Source organism: Dermacentor variabilis, chromosome 7, assembly GCF_050947875.1.
Source record: "Dermacentor variabilis isolate Ectoservices chromosome 7, ASM5094787v1, whole genome shotgun sequence".
Taxonomy (NCBI): Eukaryota; Metazoa; Arthropoda; class Arachnida; order Ixodida; family Ixodidae; genus Dermacentor; species Dermacentor variabilis.
Genome location: NC_134574.1, coordinates 27,291,136 through 27,313,213, shown reverse-complemented (window position 1 = coordinate 27,313,213; position 22,078 = coordinate 27,291,136). Strand labels below are relative to the sequence as shown.

Sequence of the window (22,078 nt, the reverse complement as noted above, 5' to 3'; positions counted from 1 at the left end):
AGGGATCGCGAAAAGACCGCCTTCATCACGCCAGAATGCCTCTATGGGTTCAAGGTTATGCCACTTGGACTGTGCTCGGCGCGTGCAACGTTCCAGCGCGTGATGGACGCGGTTTTAGCATTATTGAAGTGGCAGACCTGTCTTGTTTACTTGGATGACGGCATCGTCTGCGCCCGAAATTTCGACGATCACCTTAAGCGGCTTGCGACAGTATTAGAGGCCATCAAGTCAATGGGGCTCACTCTGAAGCCAGAAATGTGCCGCTTCACTTACGATGAGCTTCTGTTCCTAGGCCACGTCATGAGCAAGTCTGGAGTCCACCCCGACCCGCAGAAGACAGCTGCCATCGCAAAGTTCCCGCAGCCCATCGACAGGAAGGCACTGCGTAGATTTCTTCGGATGTGTGCCTAGTACAGGCGATTTGTCAAGGACCTTTCACGCATCGCTCAGCCGCTGACACAGCTAACTAAATGTGACGTCGAGTTCAAGTGGGAAACGCCGCAGGCCGACGCATTTCAAGAGCTCAAACGACGCATGCAGTCGCCGCCCGTACTTGCGCACTTCGACGAGCACGCCGATACTGAAATACACAATGATGCCAGTAGCCTAGGCCTCGGTGCCGTCCTAGTCCAGAGAAAAGATGGACATGAACACGTGATAGCTTACGCTAGCTGGTCGTTGTCAAAAGCGGAAGGCAATTATTCTACAACCGAGAAGGAATGCCTCGCCATCGTATGGGCTACAGCGAAATATCGCCCTTACCTGTATGACAGGCCATTCAAAGTGGTCAGCGATCATCACGCGTTGTGTTGGCTAGCTAAATTAAAGGACCATTAAGGACGGCTGGCACGGTGGAGCCTCAGACTACAAGAATACGACATCACTGTAACATACAAGCCCGGACGAAAACACTCGGATGCCGATTACCTATCGCGCGCCCCCATTGACCCGCCGCCGAGAGATGACGAGGATGACGACGCCTTCCTTGGAATAATAAGCGCGGAAGACTTCGCCGATGAGCAACGAGCAGACCCGGAGCTAAAAGCCTTAGTCGAGTATTTGGAAGGGCACACTGACTTTGTCCCTAGGGCATTTAAGCGTGGATTGTCTTCGTTCACGCTACAAAACCACCTGCTCGTGAAGAAGAACTTCTCACCAGTCCGCGCCAGCTACCTTCTTGTTGTAGCGTCAGCGCTGCGTCCAGAAGTACTACGCGCCCTACATGACGATCCGACCGCTTGGCACCTCGGTTTCTCCCGGACGCTATCGAGGATACAAGAAAGTTATTACTGGCCGCATCTAACCGCCGACGTCGCCCGTTACGTCAAGACATGCCGAGATTGTCAGCGACGGAAAACACCACCGACAAGGCCAGCGGGATTACTACAGCCGATCAAGCCTCCTTACCGACCTTTTCAGCAGATTGGGGTGGACTTGTTGGGACCATATCTGACATCAACTTCCGGAAATAAGTGGATCGTCGTGGCGACCAACTATCTCACCCGCTTCGCTCAAACTAAAGCTCTACCGAAAGGCAGCACAGCCGAAGTGGCGAAATTTTTCGTCGATAACGTCCTCCTGCGACATGGTGCTCCAGAAGTCCTGATCACCGACAGAGGAACTGCTTTTACAGCAGAGCTCACGCAAGCCATTGTGCAATACAGCCAGACAAGTCACAGGAGGACAACTGCCTACCATCCGCAGACGAATGGTCTCACGGAGCGCCTCAACAAGACCCTCACCGACGTGCTAGCAATGTACTTCGACGTCGAGCACAAGACGTGGAATGCAGTCCTGCCGTACGTAACATTTGCTAACAACACGGCATGCAAGAAACAACACAGATCACGCCGTTTAAGCTGCTTTACGGCAGAAAACCGACTACGACGCTCGACGCCATGCTGCCGCACGTCACTGACGAGGAGAACCTTGCCGTCGCTAGCTATCTCCATCGCGCCGAAGAAGCCCGACAGCTCGCCCGCCTGCGGATCAAGAACCAGCAAAAGACCGACTGCCGACACTACAACCTCCGACGACGCTTCGTCGAGTACCAGCCCGGCGACCGTGTTTGGGTATGGACCCCGATACGCCGACGAAGACTCAGTGAGAAACTACTGCGACGCTATTTCGGACCCTACAAGGTCATCCGACGTATTGGCGCACTGGACTATGATGTCGTGCCAGACGGCATTTCGCATTCACAGCGGCGCCGCGCAGGATCTGAAGTGGGCCACGTGGTGCGCCTTAAACCTTTTACGGACGCTGACGAAGTTCCTTATTTTGTTGTTTTCTTTGCAACGAGTGCTTTTCTTTATTACTTTCATTTGTTTGCAGCATCGGATCGACAGTTCTTAAGAGGGGGGTAATGAGATGTGTACTTATCTTTATCGTGCGACCCCGTTTCGCCCCCTAACAAATGTTATCGCACAGCGCGAGACGCGCCTGCATGTATCCGAAGTTTCTGGAAAGTTATCGGTGCTTCTATCCGCCGTCTGTTGTCGCCGAACCTTATGTTATCTGATTTCACCGCCTGACGCGAATGGTGTAGAACTTTGTGGAAGGCACGCGGGTCCCAACGAATAATCTGCAACATTCGACGATGTTAAAGCCGATGCGCTTGACCCGCTTATCAGATTTTCGACGATCGCCGACTGTGTTCGCCGCTATCGTTGCGCTATAAGTGTAGCCTGTTCTTGTGGGCACAGGTTCGCCCAATAAAAGTTAGTTTTGTCTTTCACAGTATTGCTACTGTGTTCTTTAACGCCACCGCCACGTGTCAATATAGAGCGAAGCTAGAGCGGATAGCGCTTATGACTTATTCCTCGACGCCTTCACTCATGTCTATAACAAGCAATTCGTTCCAAAATTAAGGAGGCTACCTAAAACAATAGAAAAACATGGATATCACGTGAACTCTACACGCGTACTAAAGAAAAGCACAAATTATATCAACCATTTATTGATACAAAAGGTACTCTTGTTCTTGAGAGCTTTAAGAAATGCAGAAATAAATTAAATTCTGACATACGGCAGGCAAAGCTCAGACATTACGAAAACTACTTTGCAGCTGCGTTAAATCGTCCTGATAAGATCTGGCGTAAAATCCGGTCACTCGGCTCTGGCATCTCGCAGGTTACAACTCCAGATAAAATTACAAGCGATGGCATAGAATACTCAGGTAATTCTCTCGCAGAAAAATTTGACATTTTTTTACAGCCGCACCGAAGTTGTCAGCAGACACAACTCACGTAGCTATTGATAGATTTCCCTCGTCTTTGTTTTTGGTACCTGCCTCTACAAGTGAAATTTTGTCTACGTTGAGAGACCTAAAGAACAGTACATCGTGTGATGCGGAAAATATACCGATACGTTCAGTTAAGCATGCCATTGACATCATTGCTGCGCCATTGGAGCACATATACAACTTATGCTTAGAAACCGCCACTTTTCCCCCGAGAATGCAGATTGCTAGAGTAGCAATCGTATATAAAAAAGGTAGCAAAATTGTCTTTGGGAACTATAGACCAATCAGTATTCTTCCCGTCTTCTCAAAAGTGTTCAAAAAGCTCATTCTTAAGCGAGTTGAAAGTTTTTTAAATGAGCACAGTTAACTTTCTGACAACTAGTATGGCTTCAGAAGAAAACCGATCGACGGAACTTTCTCTTTTACACCAGAAAGAATATATACTAAGGAACTTTGAACATAGGAACCTCGTCTTGGGAATTTCGTTATGTTATAGCAAAGCCTTTGATTGCATAAATCATAGCATCTTGTTTCAAAAGCTTGAATGTTATGGTGTTAGAGGCGCAGCATTACTCTTAATTAAATCTTGCCTATCGCATAAAAGACTGTATGTCCAGATAAACGAATATAAGTCGACTTTACGAACAGTTTCGTGCGGGGTACTCCAAAGGAGAATCTTAGGACCATTGCTTTTTAACCTGTACATAAATGATATCATCAGTGTGGATACTAATGTTCGTTTCATAATCTGCGCCGATGATACTAGCTTGTTTTTATCTGACAATAGCAGTAGTAAGCTATGGACAAATGCAAATGTGCTCCTGGAAAAAAAACATATATGGTCAGATAAAAATCTTTTGTCTGTTAATACTGCAAAGTCAAAGGCAGTACTTTCTCGTCCCAAAAATAAAAAATGCGGTGATTTCGGTGAAGTATTATATAACAGAGACCAGATTGAGTTAGTAGGGTCATTCAAATCACTTGGCGTAACATTCACCGAAAACATGCTGTGGTACGACCACATAGACAATATAGCCTTGATGGCATCTACAGCCATAGGATTTATAACGCGTTCCAAAAATTATGTCCCACAAAAGGTAAAACTCTGTCTATATCATGCATTATTTCACTCACATCTAAACTACTGCTCATTAGTATAGGGCACTGCTACACACACCGGTCTGAAAAAACTAGGAACTCTCGAAAAACGGGCCCTCATATTAGTTCATAACCTGCCAAGTAGACACTCAACAAAAAACTTATTTTTCAAGAACAAGATCATTAACGTTTTCAGCCTCTATGCTTATAGACTACTACGCACCTACAAACTAGAACAAAGAAGATGCATAAGTAATATATCTGACTTAGTCCCGCTTGAATTATTTCAACGCACATATCCACGCCGGCATAAACCACACTGGGTATTATCAGAAGTAAGAACAAACTATGGGCGCCAAATGGTAGCATTTCAACTTTCATGCTTACTTAACGAATTAATTGATGAAAATATAGACTTAGGAAGCATGAACTGCTCTAACCTTCGCAACTACTTTCTCCTTAACGCGCCCCTTTGATTGTCCAACATTTAGACATCTTTGAACGTTTCTGTGTCTAATTGTGCCTAATCGTGTCTAATTGTGTCTAATTGTGTCATAAGCATATTTTTGGTTGCTGTTCTTGCGCTGTTTCGTAAGCGTTATTGTTCTCAGTTGCTGTACTTGTATTTCTTTTTAATCGGTTTAAATTTTTCTCACACACGCAGGTGATTGGGTATTTTGCATACTTGTTTTTATACTAATGCTTTGTTTGACCTTGTATTTGCTGTCGTGACAGAAGTGCCATCGCATGCCACTGCTCACCTGCTGTACGGGGGGTGGGAACTTAGTCAAGCGTCAATCGCTTTTATTCTCATCCCCTCCATCAATGTAATGGTGATGGAAATAAATCATTATACTGTTATTAGTGTTTTCTAAACACCACTCATATGTGCTCCCTAGACTAGTATGAAACAATATGATGTTCAAGTTGACGTCCTCATCCTCAGCCGGTTGATTACCACAGGAAAAACATCTATAAGTTATCTTTTGCGTGCATCTACAATCATTATTCTACTTCCATAGGCCTCGTTATTACGCCGACATTTGCAGTCACTGTCTATTATGACTGCAGATGCACGACCGATATACGATAGAATGGCAAAGTTTACCTGAAAAAAAAGCACTACATAACAGATTGCTGTTCCACTGGTACTGCAAACGGCCCCCAAGGCTGAGAAACTAAACGCGAGGCGGCACACAGACATCCTTCACGGGTGCAACAGGTGCAATTGAAATATTGATATCACTTATTCTGCAACCGGTCATCCCAAGCAAAGCACAAACATTTTTATACGCAATTACACTCTTGCACATAAGCTCGTCACTGAGTGACGGTTATTGCAGCGAGACAACATAACACAACATAGTGCAAGCTGGAGTGCTAACATCAGTAAACCAGCGGCCGCATACAGCAGACAAAGGAGCTGCCAGAGGGTCAATGCCACTGATATTGCTTAGGCGCCCGAATGTGCTCTACATGTAATTAACACAGCAAATGATACAGACCTTTATCACAGACCCGCAATGTCGCCATATCAATCCTCATGGTTGGGTAGGTATGCCGTTTCATGGCTTGCTCACACAACGCAACTGAGCCCGTCAACGTTCATCGCCGTGCAGTTCACACGCGCGGCGTCCATCAAAAACGAAAGAAGGGCACTTGCATCACTTGCCTGTGTGAGAGTCCAGCTCCCATTCCTTTCTATTCTCATTGCAAAATCATAAATGCGACCTCAATGGCAGCTTCGCATACCGCCATTTGCAACCGCTACCGCTAGTGCCGCTAGTGCGCGATGTAGGGTGGTAAGCAGCGCTGCTGCTCAAACAGCTTCTGTATTATAGCGTTTTTACTATTCGCTTGCAAGTAAGTTTCAAGCAGAGTGCTGACAGGCGCAGTTGAATGGCCGACTTTTCCAGAGCATCCGCCTCGTCATTGTCCTCGAAGACGACGTGAAAGCTGCGCCCCCGCAGCGATAACTACACGCCATTTATTTATTTATTTATTTATTTCAAGTAGCCTCATGGCCCTGCGGGCATTATTGAGGGGAGTGGAACAAGACATACAAATATACAGATAACAAGAAATGTAAATACATTCATGGGTCACAGCATTACATATCATTGCATTTTAGCATAGCATTGCATACATAACATTACATAGCTCACTGCACTGAGTTTTACAGATTGCACAGATTTCAGCAATTGCGCACATTTATGGAAGGCTAAAAAAACGTGAAAAGAAAACAACTAACAACGCAAACTAGAAAATCAGCAACACAGAGTTCGTGAGGGACCACGAAACGAAAGGCACGCATGTCATGAAGAAGAAATGTAGACAACTTATTCTTAAAATGCTCGAGATCGTCGGTGAGTGCCACATCTGCTGGCAAGTGATTCCACTCGGATGGCGTAGTTGGAATGAAAGAAGTTAAGCGAGCGGTAGTATGACAAAGTGGAACGCCCACTTTGCGTGGATGGTCAATGCGCGATGAAACATAGGCGGGTGAAAGGAGCAAAGCGTTTTTCAAAACAGGATTCAGATTGTAGATCTTAAAAAAAAGACAGAGTCGTGAAATTTTCCTGCGCAATGAAAGTAATGGTAGTGAAAAAGTGTTTTTCATTAGTGTGACACTTGATGTGCGGTCATAGTTGTGGAGGATAAAACGAGCGGCACGGTTCTGAACAGCTTCTAACACAGATATAAGTGACTTAGCTTGAGGGTCCCATATCGACGCGGCGTATTCAAGCTTTGAACGAACCAGTGTTCTATAAAGAAGGAAGAAGGAGAAGAGCAAATGGGCGCATTAGAAAAGTTTCTTTTTATGTAACCGAGCATGCGGTTCGCGTTTCCAGTAATGTAGGTGATATGCTGATTCCAGGATAAATTTGATGTCAGATGTACACCGACGTATTTATATGAGGTAACCGGGGCTAACGAAGCATTGTTGATGCTGTAAGAAGCTGGTCGCGAGACGCCTTGACGTGAAAAGCGCATGGATTTGCATTTTGATGTGTTTAAAACCATTTTCCATTTAGTACACCAGTCAGTAACGCAGCTAAGATCTGTTTGCAATAAGTGGACATCATTAGTGTTTTTAATTTCACGGTATAGTATACAATCATCTGCAAAGAGTTTGATGGAAGATTTTATATTGTTAGACAGATCATTAATGTACACAAGAAATAACAAGGGTCCAAGTACCGATCCTTGTGGTACCCGAGACCTAACCGACATTGAAGATGATTGAAGACCATTAATGTGGACAAACTGCGAGTGGTTAGATAAAAAACAACGAATTCATGCTAGAACATTCGGGTCGATGTGAAGATGAGCAAGCTTATACAACAGCAGACTATGGGATACCTTATTGAAAGCCCTGCAAAAATCTAAGAAGATGACGTCGACCTCTGAACCTTCATCAAGAATGGAATAAATCTCGTTGCTGAAAGATAACTGTGTTTCACAGGAAAACTGCTTCCTGAAACCATGTTGAGTAGGCGTAAAAAACGAAAATGATTCAAGAAAACCAGATAATTGAGAAAAGATTATGTGCTCCATGATTTTACATGAAATGGAAGTTAATGATATGGGACGATAATTGAAGGGTGAATGCCTGTCGCCAGATTTATGGAGTGGAATCACTTTAGCCAATTTCCATTCGTGCGGTATATCTCCTGTTTGAAGCGATTGCTCACATATCTTTAGTAAAAAAAAAAATGCGGAGCACACTTTAGTATTTTTCAGGACTTTGGCGTTAATGTTATCAGGCCCGCAAGAAGAGGAGATTTTCAAATTGTTAATTATGTTGATAATTCCGTCAACTAAACCTGACATGGTCCATTGGAAAGCTGATGTTACATGCATAGTCTCTAGCATTAGTAATGTCAGTTACGGTACTTGAAAAAGCTGCACTAAAGGTCTCGTTAAGGATCTCGGCGACATCAGTGCATGAAATAGGGTTTGACTGAGGGTCAACGAGAGATATAAGTGACTGCTCTCGTTTATTGACACTGCTCCAAATTTTTTTGGATTGCTTCTTAACAACGTTGGCAACGTCACATTGAAGTAGTAGTGCTTCGATTCCTTCAAAGACTTCTTGTAGCTGGTAACAGCTTTTTTCAGTGCTGACTAGTGCTCACACTTTCCAGAAGACTTAGCTTTGCGGAAAAGCCTCCTTTTTTGTTTGCCAGACGTTTGAATGAGCGGTTGTACCATGGATAGTGGCAGTTAGTTAAAAGCTTTCTTCGAGGAATATACAAGTCGACCAATTCACAAAGCTTGTTTCCGAAAAGTTGCCAATTGGTATTTACGGATCTGTCGTTCAAGTTAGCCAGAAATTCGTCAAGCAAGTTTTCAAGTGTATTATTAATTGCAGTGTAATTTTCTTTAGCATAATCATATATTACATTTATGTGGTTATGCGCCGTTCGAGCGGGGAAGTTCAACATGACTGTTCAACATGAAACAAAAGCGCCAAGCTCTCCCGCCAGCAAAGCCGCACCAAGGCCCTCGACCTCCAGGCGCCGAAGAGTGAGGAGCGCAGGCCGTGAGTCGCAGAGTTACATGACAGGGAATTACGGGAGGTCCTCCATCAGCGAGTTTGTAGCTAGAGACAGGCCAGCCACCTCGGAAGCAGTAGAGCTTTCCACGAAAAGCATCCGCCACGCACCCAGGAACCAAGTTGAGGTGATTAAAAAGGAGGCTCTAGTAAATCCAGAGTCCCGATGGACGAAGCCGTCCGTGTAGACGCGGAGGTTCCAACAGTTCCTACAGCATAGACGGTGTCGCCTGGTGTAGGGTGCAGGACGCTGACCGCCTTTCCGAGAGGCCTTCTAGCGTGAACAGCTCCAATAGCCGATGGTGTGCTGGAGGTTGCGGGTCTGTCAACGTGGAAGGACGGCTGACTTCCTCTTCGTATAAGTGGTATAGGCTGCCCGTGTGCGATTACGGTTAACACGGAAACATTGAGAGCCGGGCCACGCTGCCTAGGGCCATCTATGGCCAATCCACCTGATGGTTGCCCCGCTATAGCAGTAGCAGGAATAGTGGAGAGGTCATTGCCTCGTACGAAGTGGCAGCATTGTGTCAGCTGCTCGACAAGCAAAATATCATCCTGAAGGTTTTCCGTTGTCGTACTGGCTGGCGGTCCAGGCAAGACTGGTTGGGCCACGAGAGGGAGTTCCCACCTCCAAGGCAAAGATCTTCATCTTGTAGAAGGGCTGGGTTTCAAAGTGGATGGAAGTACTAGCTGGTCAGCAGATGATATAAGCAAGTGACGCTTAGAGCACCGGTGAAACATAGAAACAGGGAAGCCATTGATGGTACTGAAATTGTTACCGTCATTGGCAGATTCAAATAAAAAACGATCAATGATGTTTATGCAAAATGCTTGACTACGATAGGTGCAGTAAAGCCTGAGTATATCAAGGAGGCGTGGTGGCTGCTTTTTGTAGCTTCGTTTAAATTGGATACGAAAAAAATCATCACCACCATCATCAACGACATAGGAGCGGAGACCGCCCAAGACGCACACCCTACATCAGACTGCATCGTCTACTGCGAAGCAACAAATAACCAACTGCCTTTCGGACCTTGAACACATGGCCGATGACTGCCTTGGCGGGTGACGCCAACAAGAGCAAATGCTCTATCTATGGGGCCGAGTAAGTAGTGGCCTGCTTCCAAAGAAGGCGATTGCTACAAAGAACCATCGTCACTGTTCGACGTCCTATTGCCGCCGAGGACTCTGTATTTACCGTAATGAGGCCAGGGGTGCTATGCAGGATGCGCCGAGTTTCTCTTTCACCCGACTCTTACCCGAGTTTGCTCGACGGCAGTCAGTAAACGTAAATAGCGCGGAACGCGCAAAAGCTACAGGCAAAAAAATGTGAAGACAAAAAGTCGTGTATGACAACATGAGCGCACGCTGCGCGGCACGCTATTTCCACATTTCAAGCTCAGAAGGCTGCACAACGAAACGCGCCAGCGCCGCGTATTGTTATCAACGGATTATCGCAACTTAGCAATACCGTGACTGTTCCGCTGTCTGTCTGCACACTTGCCGTGAGCCGCTTGCCACGCCTTTCCCGGGCGCGTCAAGGGCGTGACCCCTCTTTCGGGCACTATCTTTCTTTCCTCCATCGACTGCAAACAGGGTACATGCGGCGCATTCTTGCACCTACACTTTCACTCAAACGAATACGTCAAAATACAACTAAAATAACGAACAGTTTTATTTCTTTAAGTATCTGTTTTTGTTTTGAATGCTAGAAATTCCTGATGACAAACGGAGATCGAGCAAATTATTAAATTTTACACTTTTTGCCGCGAGTGGCGAGTGAGACGAAAGCTTAGAAGCAGATACATTGAAGAGGGTCGCACGAGGGAGTTCATAAGGTGAGAAGTCGGCTAGGAGCGCTGCAGTGCTATTCTCAATAAAGTCACTCATGACCCATGGAGGGTCATGATCACTCTTTCGCTGTTAGGGGAATAGAACCGCAGCGCCGCGGTAAGCCTGTTCATCGCAGGCGTTTCACTAGGCTAATAAGGGCCCCGCTTTATCAACTAAAAACAACACATTAGTAAAGATACCGAGAGCAATGGCTGTCGCTGCAAAATGGCGGAACGTTATTTTAGAGTCCGTAGTGACGCAATTCGGTGAAAATGTACCAGTTTATATTTGTGCCCGAAGTCTCTGCGATACATTGCGAAGATGTGCGTGCTTCCCAGTGAAACAATTCATCGCTTTCGCAGTGAAGGTGCCTCTGAGCGCATGTACGCAGTATTTGAATGTGTTGTGCAGTCCAAGGTGCTTGCGGATTACCGCTGCTGGAGCCAGCAGTGATCGCAGATGGATATCGTAACGACACCGCAGCAATCGCATTTCGGCAGGTGAGGGCTCTTGTGTACAGTTATGAAATGAGACTTCGACCGGAGAACGTTGGAACTGTTGAGTGCGCAGTGCTTGTGATGAAGAAATTTCATTGCACTGGGTCCAGAAGAGCGAGCGATTCTCGGACGCTGATCGTGTACGACGCTGTGGTTCCGATACATCACCGATGACAGAGCAGCCATCTAAGACGACTGCTGAGATACGCACTCTTCAGCATCGTCGTCCCCCCTCGGCGCATCGACGCCTTGCAAGCAGCTACAGTGACATGCCGATAATTATTTACTGTGCGCTATGTCGCCACACTGCAGGCAATGAAACCGTGTTGTGGTGCAATCTCAGCCCGAGAAGATGTATGCATAAGCCAGCGACAGTCAACGCTTTGTTTTCGATAGTGGTGCTCAGTACATCACCGATGACAGCGCGTTGCGCGTGTTTTATGTCGGCGGTCCAGATTGTTGATGCCTTTCAGCTCGACACCGCGTCGCTGTTGCCGAAAGATAAGTTGGGCGTGGCCCAACTGTGGTGGGTGCGCGCACAAGAGTTACATGACTCGCGCGGGGCGTGAACTCTGATTTTGGTTGACAGGCGAACTCGTGCTAAACTCGTACATCGCGAAACCCCCTCCGAGTTCAACTCGGGAACATGGCGGCGGCAGCAGCAGCCTGTCATTGCATCCAGCGGCAGCGAGCGTCAGTATGACGGTCTGGATCCGTTCACGTACATGACCGACGTGGAGTTTCAGCGTCATTTTCACCTGTCGAAGACATCAGTGCGCTGGCTTTGTGACGAGCTAGGCGAAGACTCTCGTCCGCGTAGACAGCGTGGCGGGCTTCATTCGCTCACCGTCGTAGAGCAAGTCCTCTGCGCCCTCCGTTTCTACGGGACTGGGAGTTTTCAGGAAAGCGTCAGCGCCGAGCGTTACGTTGGACGTCATCAAACTACTGTTAGGCGCTGTCTCAGAGATGTCTGACGCGCTTATCGATGCGCCAGTGCGTAAGCGGTGGCTAGCTTTCCTGAAGACTGCGGCTGAGCGGGCCTATATTGCCACGTGGTGGTGACGTTGAATAACACAGTAGCAATACTGTGAACGACAAAAACTTTTATTGGGCGAACCTGTGCCCACAAAACAGGCTACACTTAAAGCACAACGATAGCGGCGAACACGGTCGGCGTTTGTCGAAAATCTCATCTGCGGGTCAAGCGCGTCGGCTTTTATAGATCAGTCGTCGAATGTTCCAGATTAATCGTTGGGACCCGCGTGCCTTCCACAAAGTTCTACACCATTCGCCTTAGGCGATGAAATCAGATAACATAAGGTTCGGCGTCAACAGAGAGCGGATAAAAGCATCGATAACTTTCCAGAAACTTCGGATACGTGCACGTGCGTCCCGCGCTGTGTGATAACATTTGTTAGGCGGCGAAACGTGGTCGCCCGATAAAGATAAGTACACGTCTCAATATAAAAGAATGCTTACTTCGCGGGAACATTACGAACGTAGTCGGGTGTATTGACGGAAAGTACGTAGGAATTAAGGCGCCTTCAATGTCAGCGTTACTGTGATTAGCATTGAAGCAATGTGTAGACACGCCCTGTTGCCAAATTTGTCACTTTTGTGTAGCCGACTTAAATTTTGTGCTACCGACATCTCATATGCGGCTGCCTATGATACTGCCTTTTTCGCTTGTTGCTGACTTTTGCCGATTGTTCTACTTGTCTGTCAGGGTGCCTTCCAAATGGCTCACTTTCTTGGGAAAGAGGTTAATTAAGTATAGATAGATAAATGGATATCACAAATTGTTTGAAGTAACCCAGGAATGCTAATCTCATAAAGAACTTGGGGTTCTTCATTGGTGGAGTTACTTAGTATGCATAATGCTGAATTTTGGTCATGCGTCATCTATCGGCCGCACTATGAAACAGCGAGGCATTGCACAATTTATAGCAGCGCGAGATGTGGATGTTGCGCCAAGCCGGTTGTGCCTATGCATTTGTGGCGAAATGGAAATGCATTGAGATTCTTAGTGTGCTGGATTGCATGAAGAAAATACTTTAAAGTATTTGCTCTGTTCACTGTTGATGCATGTGCCAGAGGTTCAGTGTATCGTTCTTGAGGGGGGGGGGCAGAGTTATTCTGGATGGATAAATCATATATTTTTGTCTCATAATGGGGCTCTAATTCTTAAGCAGTAGTACAATGGAGATCTAATGCCCTGCAGAACTTGGTGTGCGTGAAGATGTCATGGACCACCAAGGCAAAATTACATATCGGGAGAAATGTGGTGCAGATGCCAATGAAAAGTGGGTCTTTAACCCACCATGATAAAAATAAAAATTGCAGAGCAAATAGACCTTTTGCACAGCTTTACAGCAATGCTCGCACAAAACGTGATATGCTCAAACGAGTAAAAGCTTGCCGCAATGCCAAAGTAGGATGAGCGACATGCAGCATATTTTGGCATTGAACGTGGCTTGTAACCGCTATTTTTATTGTAAGCCTCGCTGTCAGACCTTTCCCTCCGGCACTCCCTTTACTGAAACGTGGTCTTTCCATTGGTGTCATGATGGTGACGGTAACGGCAGCAGTAAGGCTGGTTAATGCTTGCCCCTTTGATTCCTGTGAGTTTAGTGGTAAAGAATATGGCACGTGCATACACCTGTGCTGCAAAATTTAACACTTGGGATTTTTTGGAGAGCTAATTTGTGTTGGGACATTTCAAAGATGTGCGCCATCGTGGCGTAATAACTAAAGTGTTGGTGAGGTTGAAGACATGATGTATTGGTATAGAAGCTTGAAGTGGAATTGCACAACAATTCGGCGGGACACAAAGAAGAGAAATACACATAGCAGAACGCTCGGCTGTATGTGTTAGTCTTCTTTGTGTGCCATCGAATTGTTGTGCGATCCAACTTCAAATATAGCATTGGGCTTCTTTGGTGCAGGACCGAGGAAGTGTGAGCTATTCGACAACATGCCAGTGCCTTGCCACCCAATTATGGAAGTCTGAAGGTTTGCAAACAAAGCTTTGCTTTCAAATCCACCTGCTGATGTAATTCAAGCACTGATTGAAAGAACCGTCATACAAAAATAATGGTAGAATCAATGACCTGTGAAAAGTGTAATTTGTATATTGACACTGTTGACATAATAGGTGCCGTACCGGCCTCAAAATTGTACTGGACAGAGCAGTTTGTTTCCTATGTGACACACAAGCTTCTATTACATGCTGTGCAGATAACCAAGCCGAGTTTGTTTTGACATGGTACACAACATTAACTGTAATCTGTTTTTGATTCCAAAGAAGTGACAAACACCACCTTTTTTTCAAGGACGTCATGGGAATATTTGGCGAGACCTTTTTACAGCCCCTCATAATGGAAGTGTGGCCAGCCAGCTTTCCTTGGATGCCTTTATAGATTTCTGTTTCTGATCATTGCGTGCTATCAAGTTGCTAAAGTCTATGCAACTGGTGCAAGGCATTACGGGATTCTATTGTCGGATACAACTTAAGGAGGCCGCGGAATCTGCACTTTAAAGGCAGGTGAACACAAGCCTGCACGTCCTGCCACCGGACGCACTAATACCCGCTCGTTGGAGAGGGACAATTTCTTTAGATGTGGAAGCAATCGGCTGCTGCGCTTTGGTCATCTGGGCAGGGCCTCTCCTGTCTTCTGAACTTGTATCCGACTGTAGAGGATGCCGCTTTTCATAGAAAACACAAAAAACAAAGTGCATAATTATTTGGCCTATGAAATGGATACATCAGAAGTGAGCTATGCAAGGGCTTAAGCTGTGCGAAAATTAGTACGTACAAATACATGACATTGTTAAAGAATATGTGGTATCGAATATGCATGTAATGGCCCATTTGAATCGGGGAGTGTTGCAGTCATATGCAGTCTATAAGGGATAGCATTATTAAGCGCCTGCTGTTTCCTGTCTTTTCATTTTGAATTACACACCCCGTTCATCTTGTGGCTAATCAACATACACTGTATTCTTGCACATAGAAAGAACAGACAGCACAATGACGTGTATGCTGCATTAATGTATATTTCATTTATATGGTCCAAAAGTGGCACAGGTTGTCTTACGTTTATGTCTATTTTGAAGAGACACCAAGTGCATGTTACAAGTGTCCTAATATGCTCATCACAATGTTTACTGCCATAATTTTATTCATGTTCTTGAATAATAAACAAAATAATGAACTGAAAGCAGCTTTATGAGGTGTCTTCTGGGGGCTCGACTGGAGAGCAGTGAGGGCACCGATACTACTGTTGCAGAGCAGCCCCCTAGACATCTGTCACTCTCAAGAGCATGTGCCTGGCCCTCGCCTACTGCCACCAGGCGGTTGAGTGCCTCCAGCAACAGTGTGTTTTGCTGCTAAAAAAGTGGATTATTGGAATGAATCAACCGCATATAAACGATTATTTACAAAGAAAAACGCTTGTTGCACTATTGGTACAAAGTGCCCTTAACTGTGGAAGCCTTTAATGTAGCATGCATAATAAAACAATGTGTTGGTACAACGTTGCTCTATTTTTCATAACTGGGGTTGTCTTTTTCAGAGCGAATTGTCATGTTGATTAGTGTGCCAGTGTGATGACCCACTTATGGGCAAAGGTTCGTGTTCTCAATGTTTTAGCGGTTCTCTTAGGCGGAGCCTCCGAGAACCCAATTGAGGACGAAGCCGTTGGTTTGGACACACACACAAAGACTTTTAATCACACACAAAAGAAGCATAAAGCAAATAAAAAGAAACAGAAAACATGCTTGAAATACACACTCAAAAAAACATTGCGGTAAGGAACGCTCTTATAGGGCTTGCACGAGGTTAACGAGGGTGCGAGTTCGGGCTTGCCACGAGGGCGGGGACGCGTCGCAGTCTCGACACGGCAACGCGGCGACAAGCTGGCAGAAGGGGTGGCGCCGGTCTCACCAAAGGTTGTGGCGTAGGCTGACTGACCGGGCGCCGGGAGCGCGCCAGCTCTGGCGAGGCGAGGTAACGCTGGCGGCTGGGTAGCAGGAGTGGACGGCGGCGGCGTTCTGGCCGGGCAGAGAGCTCGGGCCCGTAGCCCGACTGCTCCCCTCTCGCCCACGGGCACGGAAGCTCGAACGCCGGCCTCGGGCAGCAGGCGGCACGGCAGACGGGGGTGGCGTTCTGGCCGGGCAGCTGGCGTAGAACTCGGGCCCGAAGCCCGACTGTTCTCGTCTTGCCCACTGGCGCAGAAGCTCACCGGCCTCGAGGAGCTGACGGCACGCTCAGGTAGACGGGCGACGCACAGGAACAGGTTGGCAGGAGGCCCCGGGCGGGTGAAGTCCTGGTGGGCTCGGGACCGGAACCCGACGGCCCGTCTTCAACGCCCGCTCCGGTGGTTGACCTCCTCCTGCCGTCGTTTCCTGGGACGATCCTGGCGTCTCCCCGGCGTCTCCCTGCGTGTCCTCTTGCGTGTCGCCCCCCGTTCTGCCAGCGCACCACGCTTTTTGTCGTGGTCTGGCCGATTTGGCATTTACTGATTGGCTGCCCGACGCCCCGTGGTCTTTTCTAATTGGTTGCTTTTTTCCTTTGTTGTTTTTCCTGCGCCGCGCGTTCACGTGCCGGGCGCTCTTCGGCGTCGTCGTTTTTCCTCCTTCCAGCTCGGCGCGCGTGCACTCAGCGTCGTCTGCTCTCGACGGTCCCGAACACCGCACCGTGTCGCGCACCACACATCACATAAGCCCCTTTTTTAACAAGTTTTTCGGAAGAAAAACTGCCGCTCAGTGCGCGACACAGTTCACAACAGTACAGTCATTGTCCGTTCACAAGAACGCACTGTAATGTTTCAATGCACAGTTCACTGAGCACGCAGATAAGACATTAAAGGAAAACACATTCAAATAAAGCACACCGAGGAAAAAAAAAACCAAGAAACTAGTATCAAACACTAACAGCATGGCATTGCGATGACATACCCTTGTAATGGTAACAATAACCTCTAGAAGCGCAGGGTTGTAGTTTCCCCTGTATTCTACTCATGTAGTCCGCCCCACGACGTTCTGCACGTTGACCTTCTTGAAGATCATCGCCAAGCTTAATTGCTTCTGTTCCCGGGCCCTCACTTCTTGTGAAGGTAGGTATAGGGGTGTCCGTCTCGCCCTCCTCCATCACGATGCATGATGCTGACTGTGGCGAACTGTCGGGTTCACGCTCTTCATAGCGCTTCAGCATGTTAATATGGAACAGTTTTGTAGTGTGTCCCAAGTCCAGCCAGTAATCAAAGTTGCTTTTCTTTCCTGTGACCAAGAAAGGCCCCTTCCAGTGCATCGACAGTTTGTTGGCCGTCGTTGGAAGCAGGATAAGGGCACGGTCACCAACTTTCAGCTGGCGTATCTTGCTCTTAGGGTACGTTCGCTGGCAAGTGTCACAAGAGCGTACGTATCTTCTCACTGCTTCTTGGACTCCTGGCCAGTAGAAGGATTCCAGAACCCGATCAGTTGTTCCCTTAATTCCTTGGTGCCCTGACCTAAGGTTTTCGTGTGCCAAAGCGAGCACTTGGCGGCGTAATCCTTGTGGTACTACCACTTGTTCAGTCATTTTGCCCGAGGGTAGCCGGTAATGACGACGCAGCACTCCCTTTACTACTTCGAATGAGTAGGATGCCAATCTTTTGCCTTGGAACACTTGACCCACTTTGTTCCTGCAAGACTTTAAGGTCTTATCTTCGTTCTGGGCCGTGGCAAGGTCCTGCCTGGTTATTTTCAAGGCGCTGATATTGATAGTGGATGTTTTCGGCCGTTGGTCTCGGCCCTTGATGCCGACCAGCCAAGCATCCGGGGAATTGTCTTTTCCCTTGGTTCTTTTCAGACTTGCTATACCATCTTCGATGGGCTTCCTCAGTCTTTTTGTCCAGGTTTTATCTGGATCATGAGGTTCTCGTGAGCCTGGTACATTTCCGATAATAACATCGTATAGAGGAGCTGTCATACACTTTGCAATCGCTGTACCAGAAAAATAAGGTGAATTAATTTCAACCTTGGCCTCGGGAATTTCAATGCTGCTGCCATCCGCCAGGACCAGCTTGGCGGTGTTACCTGTTAAAGCCTTGTCTGGTACGAGGGAACGACGCACGACCAGCGTGTTACTCCCCGTATCTCGCAAGACTAACGCGGTCTGTCCGAAGACGAAGCCCTTTAGCACTGGCATCTTGCGTGCCACCTTCCTCGTGGGAGTCTTCACCGTGCTAACTACGTCTTGTTCAACGACTGCTGCGCTTGACCCTTCCAGGCGCTCTTCTGGCGACAATAGGCAAGACGTCCTTGGGGGATCATTTTTCTTGGTGCAGGCTTTGACATCATGCCCGGGCTTACGGCAATACCCGCAGAACGGTTGCCTCTGCTTAGATCGGCAGTCTGATGCCCCGTGCCCCAGTTTTCCACATACGAAGCATCGCATTGGAACTCTCTCAGATGGGCTTCCGGTTTTCTCCGCAGGGTTACTGCCTTCCGATTTCTGCCGGAACACTAACAGATTGGGCTGCCTCTGAGCCTCTAGGAAATTATCGGCAGCTTCGGCCATGTCATCTAGATGGCGGTAGCTCTTCTCGCGCAGGAAGAGTCCTAACCGATGATGACAGTTGTTCAGAAACTGTTCCGTCACCACTAGGTTGCGAAGTGCCACATACTCTTTTTCGGTTTTGGACATTTCCACCCACCGATCAAAGAAACTCAGTAGCCTAGTTGCGTACGGCTTTCCAGTTTCGCCATCTTGGGGTTTGCTCTGTCGGAACTTCTCCCGGTAGCCTTCCGCCGTAAACCGAAAACGCTGGAGCAACGCCAACTTGGCTTTATCGTAGTCGAGGGAGTCTTCTGGAGACAGACGTCCAAAGACTTTCAGAGCTTCTCCGCTCAAGCATAAACTTAGAGCTGTGGCCCATTTTTCTCTAGGCCATTCTTGTCCGGTGGCGACGCTTTCAAACCTTTTTAAATAGGCGTCCAAGTCGTCCCGGCTTTCGTTGAATCCCGGCATCAAACTGTGAGGATTCACGCTGAATGGGGCACTCCCTCCTGGTCCTCGGTCAGCTGTCCTTGCAGCGTCCGTTGCCGCCATTTGGAGGCGCAACTGAAGCGTTCGCTCCTCCAATTCTAGCTGCCGTTGGCTCGTCTCGCCACGATTGCCCTCAGCTTCCGCGACTTTAAGTCGTAACTGTAAGTTTCTCTCCTCTAATATAAGCTCCTGCTTTTTCGCCTCGCGTTCCGCTGCCCGTTCTTCTCGCGCACGCGTTTCCTGCTCGTTCAGCCATGCCCTCAACTCCACACCTTCTAGGCCCATGCGTTCGGCTAACGCTAACAAGTCTCTTGTGTTAGCCATAGTTCCTAACCTCTAGAAGAAGGATCCAAACGAACGGCTTTGTCCTGTCGCGGACGCCAATTTGTGATGACCCACTTATGGGCAAAGGTTCGTGTTCTCAATGTTTTAGCGGTTCTCTTAGGCGGAGCCTCCGAGAACCCAATTGAGGACGAAGCCGTTGGTTTGGACACACACACAAAGACTTTTAATCACACACAAAAGAAGCATAAAGCAAATAAAAAGAAACAGAAAACATGCTTGAAATACACACTCAAAAAAACATTGCGGTAAGGAACGCTCTTATAGGGCTTGCACGAGGTTAACGAGGGTGCGAGTTCGGGCTTGCCACGAGGGCGGGGACGCGTCGCAGTCTCGACACGGCAACGCGGCGACAAGCTGGCAGAAGGGGTGGCGCTGGTCTCACCAAAGGTTGTGGCGTAGGCTGACTGACCGGGCGCCGGGAGCGCGCCAGCTCTGGCGAGGCGAGGTAACGCTGGCGGCTGGGTAGCAGGAGTGGACGGCGGCGGCGTTCTGGCCGGGCAGAGAGCTCGGGCCCGTAGCCCGACTGCTCCCCTCTCGCCCACGGGCACGGAAGCTCGAACGCCGGCCTCGGGCAGCAGGCGGCACGGCAGACGGGGGTGGCGTTCTGGCCGGGCAGCTGGCGTAGAACTCGGGCCCGAAGCCCGACTGTTCTCGTCTTGCCCACTGGCGCAGAAGCTCACCGGCCTCGAGGAGCTGACGGCACGCTCAGGTAGACGGGCGACGCACAGGAACAGGTTGGCAGGAGGCCCCGGGCGGGTGAAGTCCTGGTGGGCTCGGGACCGGAACCCGACGGCCCGTCTTCAACGCCCGCTCCGGTGGTTGACCTCCTCCTGCCGTCGTTTCCTGGGACGATCCTGGCGTCTCCCCGGCGTCTCCCTGCGTGTCCTCTTGCGTGTCGCCCCCCGTTCTGCCAGCGCACCACGCTTTTTGTCGTGGTCTGGCCGATTTGGCATTTACTGATTGGCTGCCCGACGCCCCGTGGTCTTTTCTAATTGGTTGCTTTTTTCCTTTGTTGTTTTTCCTGCGCCGCGCGTTCACGTGCCGGGCGCTCTTCGGCGTCGTCGTTTTTCCTCCTTCCAGCTCGGCGCGCGTGCACTCAGCGTCGTCTGCTCTCGACGGTCCCGAACACCGCACCGTGTCGCGCACCACACATCACAGCCAGCAGCTGAGGTGTCCCTGCACCTTCACAAGTCTACTGTCAGCACCACAAGCCTATTTTTGTTCGCTACAAAACAAATGCCTCTCCCTACAATCCCGTCTTACATGAGCTGATTGCATCCTATGCCTACAAACATCATATTTTTGTCCCATTACGCAATCTTCTACCATCCTCGGCTGCAGTTCTCTCTCCTTGACATCCATTCTCTCACGCTTATGTAATCACCTTTTATGAATTGGCAATAAGTGATTGAAGACGTGCATGGCCTGCCTTCCGATTTCATTTTTTTTTCTTAATCTCAACAAACATATCAGTTGCCACGGTTTACTACGCCACTGTCTTTCTGCCTTAATGCTATCTCCAACAATTTTTGTTACTTCGCTTTCTGGACAGTCCTCGACTTCTCAAGTTTCTTTGTTAACCTCCAGGTTTATGTCCCATATTGCATAACCGGTAGAATGCAATGATTCTAAAATTTTTCAAGGATATCGGTAACGTGGCGATCACGATTGGGTAATGCCTTCCATGTGCTGTTCAACCCATGACATTTTTGTACAAGTTTCCTGCCTTATATCAGTACCTGCTATTGATATTTCACCTGGATAAAGCTACTCATGTTTTCATGTCACTCATGAATTTATGTTATCTCACCAAGTTAGTGAAGGTTACCTTCATCTTTTCCATATTTTCGCGGGCCCACGTGCATGTAAAAGCACGAACACTCATTGGTTGTCAATGCATTTTTAAAGGTGACCTAATCCGTGCACTTTTATTATGCTAAATATGAAACAGTAGAAATGTACTTATCTGCAGTTTCTCGATGTCTCCTTCACTGTGTTGGTAGCGAGATCCATCGTCGGGGCCACCTCCTTGTCGCATCGTAGCTATATAGGCTTTCTTCCTTTTGCACACACTATGTAATATTCGTGACGCTCGCAGTCACGCAGAGTGGAGGAACTCAGCGCACTCACAGAAGCAGCACCGGATAAGGGTTTTGTTCAGGATTGTGCCGTGTACATTAGGTGCGCGTTGCGATCTGTAATATCGCCTAAGCTATTAGCAGTCTTACGGGGTGCACGGAAAGATTGCTCACGGAGGAACAGAACTATCCAAGAAATAGTGGTCATCGTCGAGCCTGATCACCACGTCGCGCACTGCAAGCTCGTTGTACGAGTTTGTTTACACTGGGCCTCTTCGATGTTTAGCCGCCATGCTCGCCCGGTGAATTGATGTGATGACGCCACCTAAGCGTTCCCTCGTGGTTTAATGCGAAGCGTACTAAATTACATATTAGTCTAATACACATTCAGTGTAC

At 48.0% G+C, this 22,078-nt stretch overlaps 1 protein-coding gene across 2 annotated transcripts in view; it reads left to right on the top strand.

Moving 5' to 3' along the window:
- LOC142588989 (uncharacterized) overlaps window positions 1-22,078 on the top strand; it is a 289,540-nt gene that overhangs the window by 213,986 nt on the left and 53,476 nt on the right. The gene's annotated exons all lie outside the window — the stretch shown is intronic.